Raw genomic sequence first — 9,393 nt, 5'->3', positions numbered from 1 at the left:
GCGCATCCAGCCAAAGCGCGCTAGAGCTATTAGCAGTAGCGAGCTTCCACGCAGCATGTTGTTGCTACACTTGTATAGCAGTAGCGCGGGCGTGCACGCGCTGCTGCTACGGGTTAGCTGTAGCGCCTTATTAGTAGCGCCGTTCCCCGCGCTACTGATATACCTAGAACCCGCGCTGCTGCTAGGCTTTTTCCTAGTAGTGTAACCCTGCCATCCAAACTACTCTTTGGATGGAGTTAGTTCAGGGTTAGTAATGAGCTAGAAACTAACTCTAACCTCTAGCTAAGTTGAGTATCCAAACAGGGCTGTGTTGTTGTTGTTGTTGCTGCTCTTCTACGTATATTTAGACATCATTAGAACATTAATGTAACACTCTTCCTTGTTGCTATGTAGCATAGGATTGCATATTTAAACATTAAGTACAGTGCATGTTGCTATGTAGCCTCAGACATATTACATATGGTCCTAGTTAACCTAACGATAAATGGGTTGCAGATATATTTAGTTAAAAGTCCGATTCACCGATTAGTCCCTTATCAGCCGCCGGCCTATATGGTATCAGCTACCGATATCCTGAAAAGTGAGCAGATATAGGCCATGGGATGAAACTAACCTCGATGGAAAACAATAGTCGTTCCCAAAATTGTCCTGTGTAGGTACATCGAGAAGCATGTTAAGCACAATAGGTTAAACATCAACCAAAATTATACATGGCAGACAAAATAATCTTCAAATATAGCTTCAGTGTGCAGGTTTAAGCATGCTAGTGAAGCAAAACACGTGGAAAGGTGTGCTAACTGAACAAGACTAACATTTAACAACAAGCAAACATAGTCATTCAAACTGATATTGTGCCGGTCTAAGTACACTGGTTATTGTTAAATAAAAATGGAAATGCGTGTTAACTACAAGATGCAGCAACCAAATGTAGTCATTCATAGTGGTATTGTTGAAATTGGTACTGATGAAATTGAACTGCACAGTTCATACTTGCACATATAGAACATCACGTTGTGAATAATTAGAATAAACAAGGCATACTACGAACAACCAAAAATAGCATTTGAAACTGGACACACTACTAGTAAAATGCTTACTAGTAGCTCTGTTTTTTTTGCTACCAGTAGCGCTGGTAGACGCGCTATTGCTACGGCGCTACAACTATTTTTTAGCAGTAGCGCTTGTTTGTCCCAGCGCTACTAGTAACTGAAGATAGCAGTAGCGCTTTTTTGTAACCCATGCTACTACTATCCAGAGTACTAGTAGCATGCACTTTTCCCCCACGCTACTACTAGCTAATTAGGACTAGTAGCATGCACCTTTTCCCCCACGCTACTACTAGATAATTAGGAATTAAAAAAATTAAAATTAGATGCAGTATTCATGGATGGAAATCAGAGACACATCCAGTGCAAGATAAACTAAGGTCACAGAACCATCTCAACTGGAAGAGATCACAAGAATCCATTTAACATCAGACACACACAACCATCATCGAAACGTGGGTACCTTCCCTAGTGTTCACCACCAACCTAAACAAAGCACTTCTCTAGATGTATCTACCAAGGCTCGTAGTTCAGACGCCGGTGGACCCAAATCCTCCCTACCCTCGGACGGTGGCGTCGAGGTCCTCCACCTCGGTGACCTTCGCCGTCACGATCACCTGGACGATCATCTTGCGACGTGGCTGCCGGGCTTCACTGGGTTGAAGAGCACAACGCCCACCGAGCCGCGCTAGTCAGCGTCGATCAACCCTTTGTCCACGTCGGGAAAGTGAAAACTTGTTAGTGCAAATATCATCAATTCAACCAAATAGTATATTACAATTCACAAGACCCATTAAGTTAAGATTCCTTCTCATCTAGCAATTTAAAAGATCTTATGCCAATAATATATGCTTAATTCCTCACTGGCTATTCAAACTAAATGGTCCAGGAATGCACATGGTTACCATGGATACCCGTCTAGATTGGTACTGTCTATAAAGTTGCAATTCCTAAAGTTGATCGTCTCTTAGTTTTGTGAGGAAAATATGTTCCTTTTTAGAAAGCGTATAACTACAAATATCTTATTATGATCTTAGCTAAGCGATACGGTTAAAAGATAAACACACACCATCTTTTTTGAGAATATAAACACGCATAATAAATATGTGTGCAGATGGAACATGGATCATCGAAGGCACTGATAATAAAAAAAATAGTAGTATTGCAAGGAATTATTCCAACTAAAGCCTAAATTAAGCGCCCTTCATCGGAAAAAAAACAAAGCCTAAATTCAGCAAGCAACAACTCCATGGACAACTGGAGAAAGCATGACAGGGGAGATGGAAGGGTTCGTAGTTACCAGAGTCTTGCCGTCGACCAGACTCCGGTGACCGCGTGAGGCAGAGCAGCGAGACTCCTAGCAAGAATAAAGGAGTGGATTGAAGTATCTTTGTGTGTGTGTGTGTGTGTTTACACAGCAGAGTGTGTACCTAGTGCTCCACTTGACATGACTTGTATTTCTGACCACACGGGAGTTGTGGCTGGAAATCCTTTGGAGTTTGGAGTGCCAATCATGTGGAGGTTATTTTTTGAGAGAGATAAATCATGTGGAGGTGTGTAGCCTCTATCTTTGTTGTGCAGAAAATGAGTGGAAAGCATGGGCCAAAAAAGAAAGAAAAAAAATCTCAAGATTGTAGCTGTTAAAGTTATACTAGAAAAAGGTTCGTGTGCTGCAACGGGAGAAAAACTACATACCCCAAGCCTAATAAGCATGGCTTAATGGCTAAAGGATAACCCTCTCCCCACGCAATTCCATGTTCTCTATTTAAACATGGCATCCCATTCGTGTCGCTTATCCTCCTTTCCGCCCTCTACGATGGTGGCCGCAGTGTCTATTTGATGACAATGCATTGTCAATCCCAAGGTGATCATCTCTGATTTTTTTTGCATATTCATTTCAGTAATCCATTTGTGTTAACCAAATGGACTGGCTAGGATTTGGATCTGAAGAATCCCAAAAGGAATTGTGAATGTTTTAGTTGAACCAATGCTTTATTAGAATTTCTATTATTTACTTTGTAGGAATTGCACCTCAACTCACTCCATCCATTTTTTTCTCAACGCGTGGACAGTTACCACAAAATATTATATTACCCTACTAAAATAAGTTTTAGTCTAACCGGTGGACAAAGAAACAAACATATATACTCGACCTGAGCATGTATTTGTATTTGTAGGAGGCACCCTGAAAGACAAAACAAAGCGCTCGCATATGTCTCTTTCTCGTAAACCAGATTCGTCCACCGATGCATCACAGGTTCACAGCCCCGCAGTGCGAACATACACAAAGATTTAGGTAAGCAAACCATTGTGTGAGAAGCCAAACTAAAAATTTAGCCAATGCATAAAGCGGTATGTAGTACAAACAGCAGCAATCTTGGTCGTGAGCACCTGCACAAAGCTTCTCCACCGTATAAAAAACAATCTGAAAGACATGTAGACGATAATGGAACTTGCAGTTGCAGTCTTAAGATGGATAAGCACCCATCAAATAAAGAAAGAGATAAGAAAATACGCTGTGGCATTGGACTGGAATAGCATCCTCAACTTGAGGAACAAACAATTCAAACCGGCAAGAACACAATGAAACACCTTTGAGAAGGCAAGGCCACAACCATGATGGATTAGGACAGGGAGCGCTTCTCCCCATTGTTACTGCTCTCCCTTGTTCCTCCTGCTCAGTTCCTCAAAAAACAAATCGTCTTACGCTCTGCCTCGTATGCAATTCTTGCCCATTGTTCCTGTCCATGAGCTGTCCTAGCCAAGCCATACCAACTCCTGCGCAGCTTCCGTCGTCTTCTTCTTTCCTATACGCAGGCGCCATCGACCATCGAACCAACATTGTCCCACTCCGATTCTGTCCAGTGGGAGGTCCGATGTCGAGGTGGAGCCACCTTGGCTGCCAATTCCTCCGCGTATCACTTTGCTTAGTTACAAGGGGAATCACATTCACACTAATAAAAAACTGTCAGCGGTCCAGTGAATTAACAGTTGACTAAGAGAACATGTATACACCTACATGTGCATAGTCATAGACATGAGCCAAGGCTGATGGATAGACAAAAATTATCAGTAACTTGCTATTACTATGTACTGTATGAATACTCCATGTATTTTTACCCAGGCAACTAACAACCTCACCCTATTTGCCAAATAGTATTCATCAACATATTAGCGAACCCATGATAAACAATGGATATTGCTCGATCAAAGTCACACAAATAGTTTGAGTCTTTGGGCATCAAAGTCTTTATATTTTCCTTCAAAGAGTGACAGAGTCAATGTCCTACATGGAGAAGAAAATTGCTTGAAAATACAGACCATGTGAGGGGTTGCTGGTTGGTCAGCTTATTCAATATGTACTACTCAAAATTGCATCCGGTTGCTGCCATTCTTGTTCAAAATCAATTCCAGCGGCCCGAATTGATACGATTTGGGAATCCAAGTCGCTGCAACCAATTGGCGCAGAAACGAGAGGGGATCAGATCGGGAGAGGGAGAGAAGGGGCGGGGGACCTTGATGTGGCGCTGGCCATCCCTGTGGTGCACGAGGTCGAGCTCCTTTTCGTCGACGGCGTCCGCGCCGCAGGCCCCCACGCTGAGCGCGTAGAGCACCACGTCCCTGCAGGGAGCACGGAGACGGCGTGAGCGCGATGAGATCAACCGACAGAGCCGTTCTGTGGAGCCGAGGTCCGCACGCACCTCTCGTCGTAGGCGAAGGAGTCCTGCGCGGATCAGCAGAGACGAGTGAGGCACGGGCTTAGGGGAGGCGGAAGGGGGAGAGGGGCCGCGCGAGCGGGCTGGCCGCGCAAGTAGGCGAGCACGACGTCGGGGACAACGAACGCGGCGGGTCTCTTGTTCGTCGCCATGGCCCCTCCGCTGCTCTTCAGCAGGGCCGACGGCGAGTGGGTTGGGAGAAGAGAGGAGGTGGAAGGGAGGCCGGGGGTGGAGGGGATCTGGATCGGGTGTCGGGTGGATTTTTTTGTAGCGTGGGTGATAGTAGAGCGTTTTGCAAACCAGCCGCTACATTATGGTGGTGTTTGGTTCTCTAGTCCTAGGACTTTTTCTAGTTCCTAGTACTTTTTGAAAAAGACTCTTAAGGAGGTGCTTCTAAGGACTTTTAACAAAAAGTTCCAAAAAAGTCCCACCCTGTTTGGTTTGCTAGGGACTTTTTCTAGTCCCAACACAAAAAAGTCCCTGGAACCAAACACCCCCTATGTCTTTAGCAATAGCCCTGGGTTGATCATCCACGCTGCTACTATGTCTTAATCTGGGGGTGTGGTGTAGCACACTTACTAGTAGCGCTGCCAAAAAAACCCACGCTACTGCTAGTAATACCAGCAGCGCGTTTTGTACCAAGCGCTACTGGTATTTACCAGTAGCGTGGGGTCCCAAACAGACGCTACTAGTAAAGTTCTATGTATAAGAATTTTCCTAGTAGTTACATATGCTAACTACAAACAACCGAAAAATCAAAAAACTTTAAAAGAGGCATATGCTAGCTATAACAGGCTTAACAGCAAGCAAATATATGCATTCCTATCGGTATGTTTAAAACTGGTTTGATGAAATGTACTGCACAGTAAATAATTGCACATATAGAGCATCACATTGTGAACAATTGAAATAAACAAGGCATACTGCAAACAACCAGATATAGCAATTAAAACTGGACATATTCTCACTACACTACAAAAGGGACTCGACAAAACAAATCATGGGTTTCCTCACTTGTCACATATGGGCTCGTTCCTGTGGGAAGTGCACGGCTGTAGGGTGCCCTCCCTGATGTCGCGGACGAGCGCTTTTCCCTTGGAAGAGCAGATGGGCTCTTTCCCCTTGGAAGAGCCGGAGAGGGTGCCCTCCTCGTGGTCGCCGTCGATGAGGTCTGGCTTGGAAGCTGTGGATCCCAAGCCAGCGTCGCAGAACGTGTCCTTCAGAAATGACAGAAGGGGCTCGATGGCGATGTAGAATGGCAAATTGTTGACAGCGAGCCAGAGGAGATCAGCGGCGGGGCCATGGATGAGATCGACGGCGGTTGAACCCGAGGGTTTGGGGTGGGCCAGTTAACCTATGACATAGCCCGCCTCAGGCCGTCGCTGTCGATGACCTCGATGTCGTAGCCGGCGTCCGAGACATGCCCGCATACTCTAGCCCGCAGCTTGAGTGCCTGCCACCAGTAATGGTCGTCAGCTTCCTCGGCGACGTCGGGCAAAGGGACAGCTATACACCTCTTTTGGGCCAGTCGCTCCTCGAGATCCACGGGAAGCGTAGCTGGGCTTAGGCTGCGATGCTCTGGAGTGGGGGTGGGGATGGGGATGGGGATCTGTGGAAGGGGGCGTTTGGCAGGCGTCATCTAAGAAACTCAGGGCGGCTTGGGTATGGAGATCGATGGGTAAGCTGCACGGGCAAAACGGCAGATGTTGACAATGCAGGCCTTGCGGCGGTGGCGGCAGTGGCAGCGGGGACCTTGCTAGGGTTTCTAGCTAGGGAGGGTGTGTGTGGGTGTGCGTGCGCACGCCCAAGGTGGTTTTGTTGTGTGTGTGTGTGTGTGTGGACGGGGGCGCGGGGTGTTTGAGGAAATGACACGGGTACTGAAAATTTTACTACGCAGGAGTGAAATGCCGGGCTATTGAAAATTTTGATGATAGTGCATCGCACATGGTCCGGAGATAACAAACGTGTGTTATGAAACAGAAAAACCCTCGAGGCGGGCAGATATTTTCTAGGGATGCAGGCGGGATTGGGAACAAGAAACATCGCACACGGTCCGTAGATAACAACTGTATGTTATGAAACAGAAACACTCTCGAAGCAGGTAGATATTTTCTAGGGATGCAGGCGGGATTGGGAGCAAGAAACATCACACACGGTCCGAAGATAACAACCGTGTGTTATGAAACAGAAAAACCGTCGAGGCGGGCAAATATTTTTGAGAGGGGGGCCTCGTGCAGCCCAGTGTACTGTGTGGATGTGTGCGTGACAGGGGCACCGGCGTGGCACACGGTTAGTTAGAGTGAACCATGTGTGTTGCGTCATCCGACTTGTCTAATGTTCATAAATTTGACGAAAAATGACGCGGGAGAGGGTCAGAACACGAACACACTTGCATGTGGACCAAATTTATGTATCAAAAGGGTGGTTTTATTTTCAAATACCAAATGCAACTTCGATGTGGCACCTCTCTCGCAAAGCGCACGGTATTGCTTGCCCCCACCCCCCTCGTGTCGGCACGAAGGGAATCCTAAGCTATGAATGCATGCCCCTCCCCCCCAACCGAGGTTCACCTAGCAAAGTGCGCAGCAGCTAGAAGCCCCCTCCCTCGTGTTGGCACGAAGGGAATCCTAAGCTATGAATGCATGCCCCCCCAACCGAGGTTCATTCACTTAGCAAAGTGCGAAGTAGCTAGCATCCCCCTCCCTTGTGTCGGCACGAAGGAAATCCTAAGCTATGAATGCATGCCCCCCAACCGAGGTTCACCATAGCAAAGTGCGAAGTAGCTAGCAGCCCCCCTCCCTCGTGTCGGCACGAAGGGTCCTAAGCTATGAATGCATGCCCCCCAACCGAGGTGCACCCTAGCAAAGTGCGAAGTAGCTAGCAGCCCCCCTCCCTCGTGTCGGCACAAAGGGAATCCTAAGCTATGAATGCATGCCCCCCCAACCGAGGTTCACCTAGCAAAGTGCGAAGTAGCTAGCAGCACCCTCCCTCGTGTCGGCACGAAGGGAATCCTAAGCTATGAATGCATGCCCCCAACCGAGGTTCACCTAGCAAAGTGTGAAGTAGCTAGCAGCCCCCCCTCGTGTCAGCACGAAGGGAATCCTAAGCTATGAATGCATGCCCCCTCCCCCCAACCAAGGTTCACCTAGCAAAGTGCAAAGTAGCTAGCAGCCCCCCACCCCCTCGTGTCGCCACGAAGGGAATCCTAAGCTATGAATGCATGCCCCCCAACCGAGGTTCACCTAGCAAAGTGCGAAGTAGCACCCCCCACACACTTTCAGTCGGCGGGCCAGAGAGGCATATCTCACCAAGATGGATCGTAAAACGGACCAAGAATAATCCACCTTGGTCGTACAACCTCTCTCTTGTTGTTGGCCAAAGTGATGGCCGTCCATGCGACCACGGAGATGGGCTAGCTCGCCAATAATAACGCAAGTAGCTAGTCCCTGAAGACAACCACTGCATGCGTGTGGCCCAAACATATGTATGGAGAGGTGTGTTTTTGAGTAACAATGGAACAACTTTCCCGTTAAATGTTAACTATAAGGGAGTTCAATTTGTGACACTTTTTTCCAAGTTTACAATGACAATGTATTACGATTTCTGAAGGTTCTTTTGGAGGATTTCAGTACATACATGTCCCCCCCATATTGGTTGCTTGATCCATATGGTTACAATCAATAAGCATTTCTCCTTTCGATTCATCTATACTAGTTTTCTTAGGGAACTTTTCATCCACTCCAACCCCTTGTGAAGAAGGCTACATTTTTCTAGAATGTAATCAAATGCCCATGTTAATCATGTCAGATCGAAGATGGCTTGTTAGTGCATTTTACAAATCCTGCAAACCAAATAGGCCAGTAGTAATGTTCAAAACTGCATGTAGGCACTAACACGTTTTCTTCTTTTGCAGATAAGATTAGGCCCAGTGGTGGATAATGTGATACAATATAACAATCACGTCGAATGCCTAGATCTGCATCTCTCAGAAATTACTTTGAACTCCTACCGAGGGACCTTACCGGAGATTATATTCGCCAGGTTCTTTTTTCTCAGAGCAAGGGTGCTGAAGGAAATGAGGTTTTCCCTACATTTATTTCGCAAAAATGAATGGTTTGTTGATCAGCGCCGGCGCCTGCGGCAGAATGGAGTACGCTCCAAAAATGCTGAATTTCATTTCGGAACTTCAGATGACAGAGTAATCGGAAGTCATCGTGTCAACCCCATACATGACTTCTCAGTGGCTGACCCCTTTGCAAAAATTGTGAGGTTTCGAAACCAGACTTAGAAGCGGTGATATTAGTTTGAACCTCTCTGATATCCATGTTCAGCGGATCAGCGCGAGCGGTTGTAGCTGATGAGCTGAATTTCATTTCTACTATCAGTTTGAACCTTGTAATCTTCGAATTTGAGCCATACAACTCTGGAATTTGAACCTTGTAAAATTTCGAGATTTTGTGGTACAATCGTTGAAATGGCATCGTATGAGACTCGTATATTGCTAGCACTATTTTGACCTTAATATGCAATGGTCTTAGATTTTATTAACCATTCTCAAATCAGTTTACCTTGTCGATCTCACAGCACACGATCTGTATAGCTAACTCGACTGCGATCTTCGACATTATTGC

At 46.4% G+C, this 9,393-nt stretch overlaps 1 long non-coding RNA gene across 1 annotated transcript; it reads right to left on the bottom strand.

Moving 5' to 3' along the window:
• Nucleotides 1-1,424: 1,424 nt before the first annotated feature.
• LOC109742055 (uncharacterized) lies at nt 1,425-5,030 on the bottom strand. The gene is made up of 4 exons (XR_012184401.1): nt 4,748-5,030; nt 4,562-4,667; nt 2,347-4,332; nt 1,425-1,754 (listed from the first exon to the last, which is right to left on the bottom strand). It is a non-coding gene; the product is annotated as an uncharacterized lncRNA (long non-coding RNA).
• Between the last annotated feature and the right edge of the window lie 4,363 nt (nt 5,031-9,393).

This window comes from Aegilops tauschii, chromosome 5 (assembly GCF_002575655.3).
Source record: "Aegilops tauschii subsp. strangulata cultivar AL8/78 chromosome 5, Aet v6.0, whole genome shotgun sequence".
Taxonomy (NCBI): Eukaryota; Viridiplantae; Streptophyta; class Magnoliopsida; order Poales; family Poaceae; genus Aegilops; species Aegilops tauschii.
This window is presented reverse-complemented; position numbering and strand designations above follow the sequence as displayed.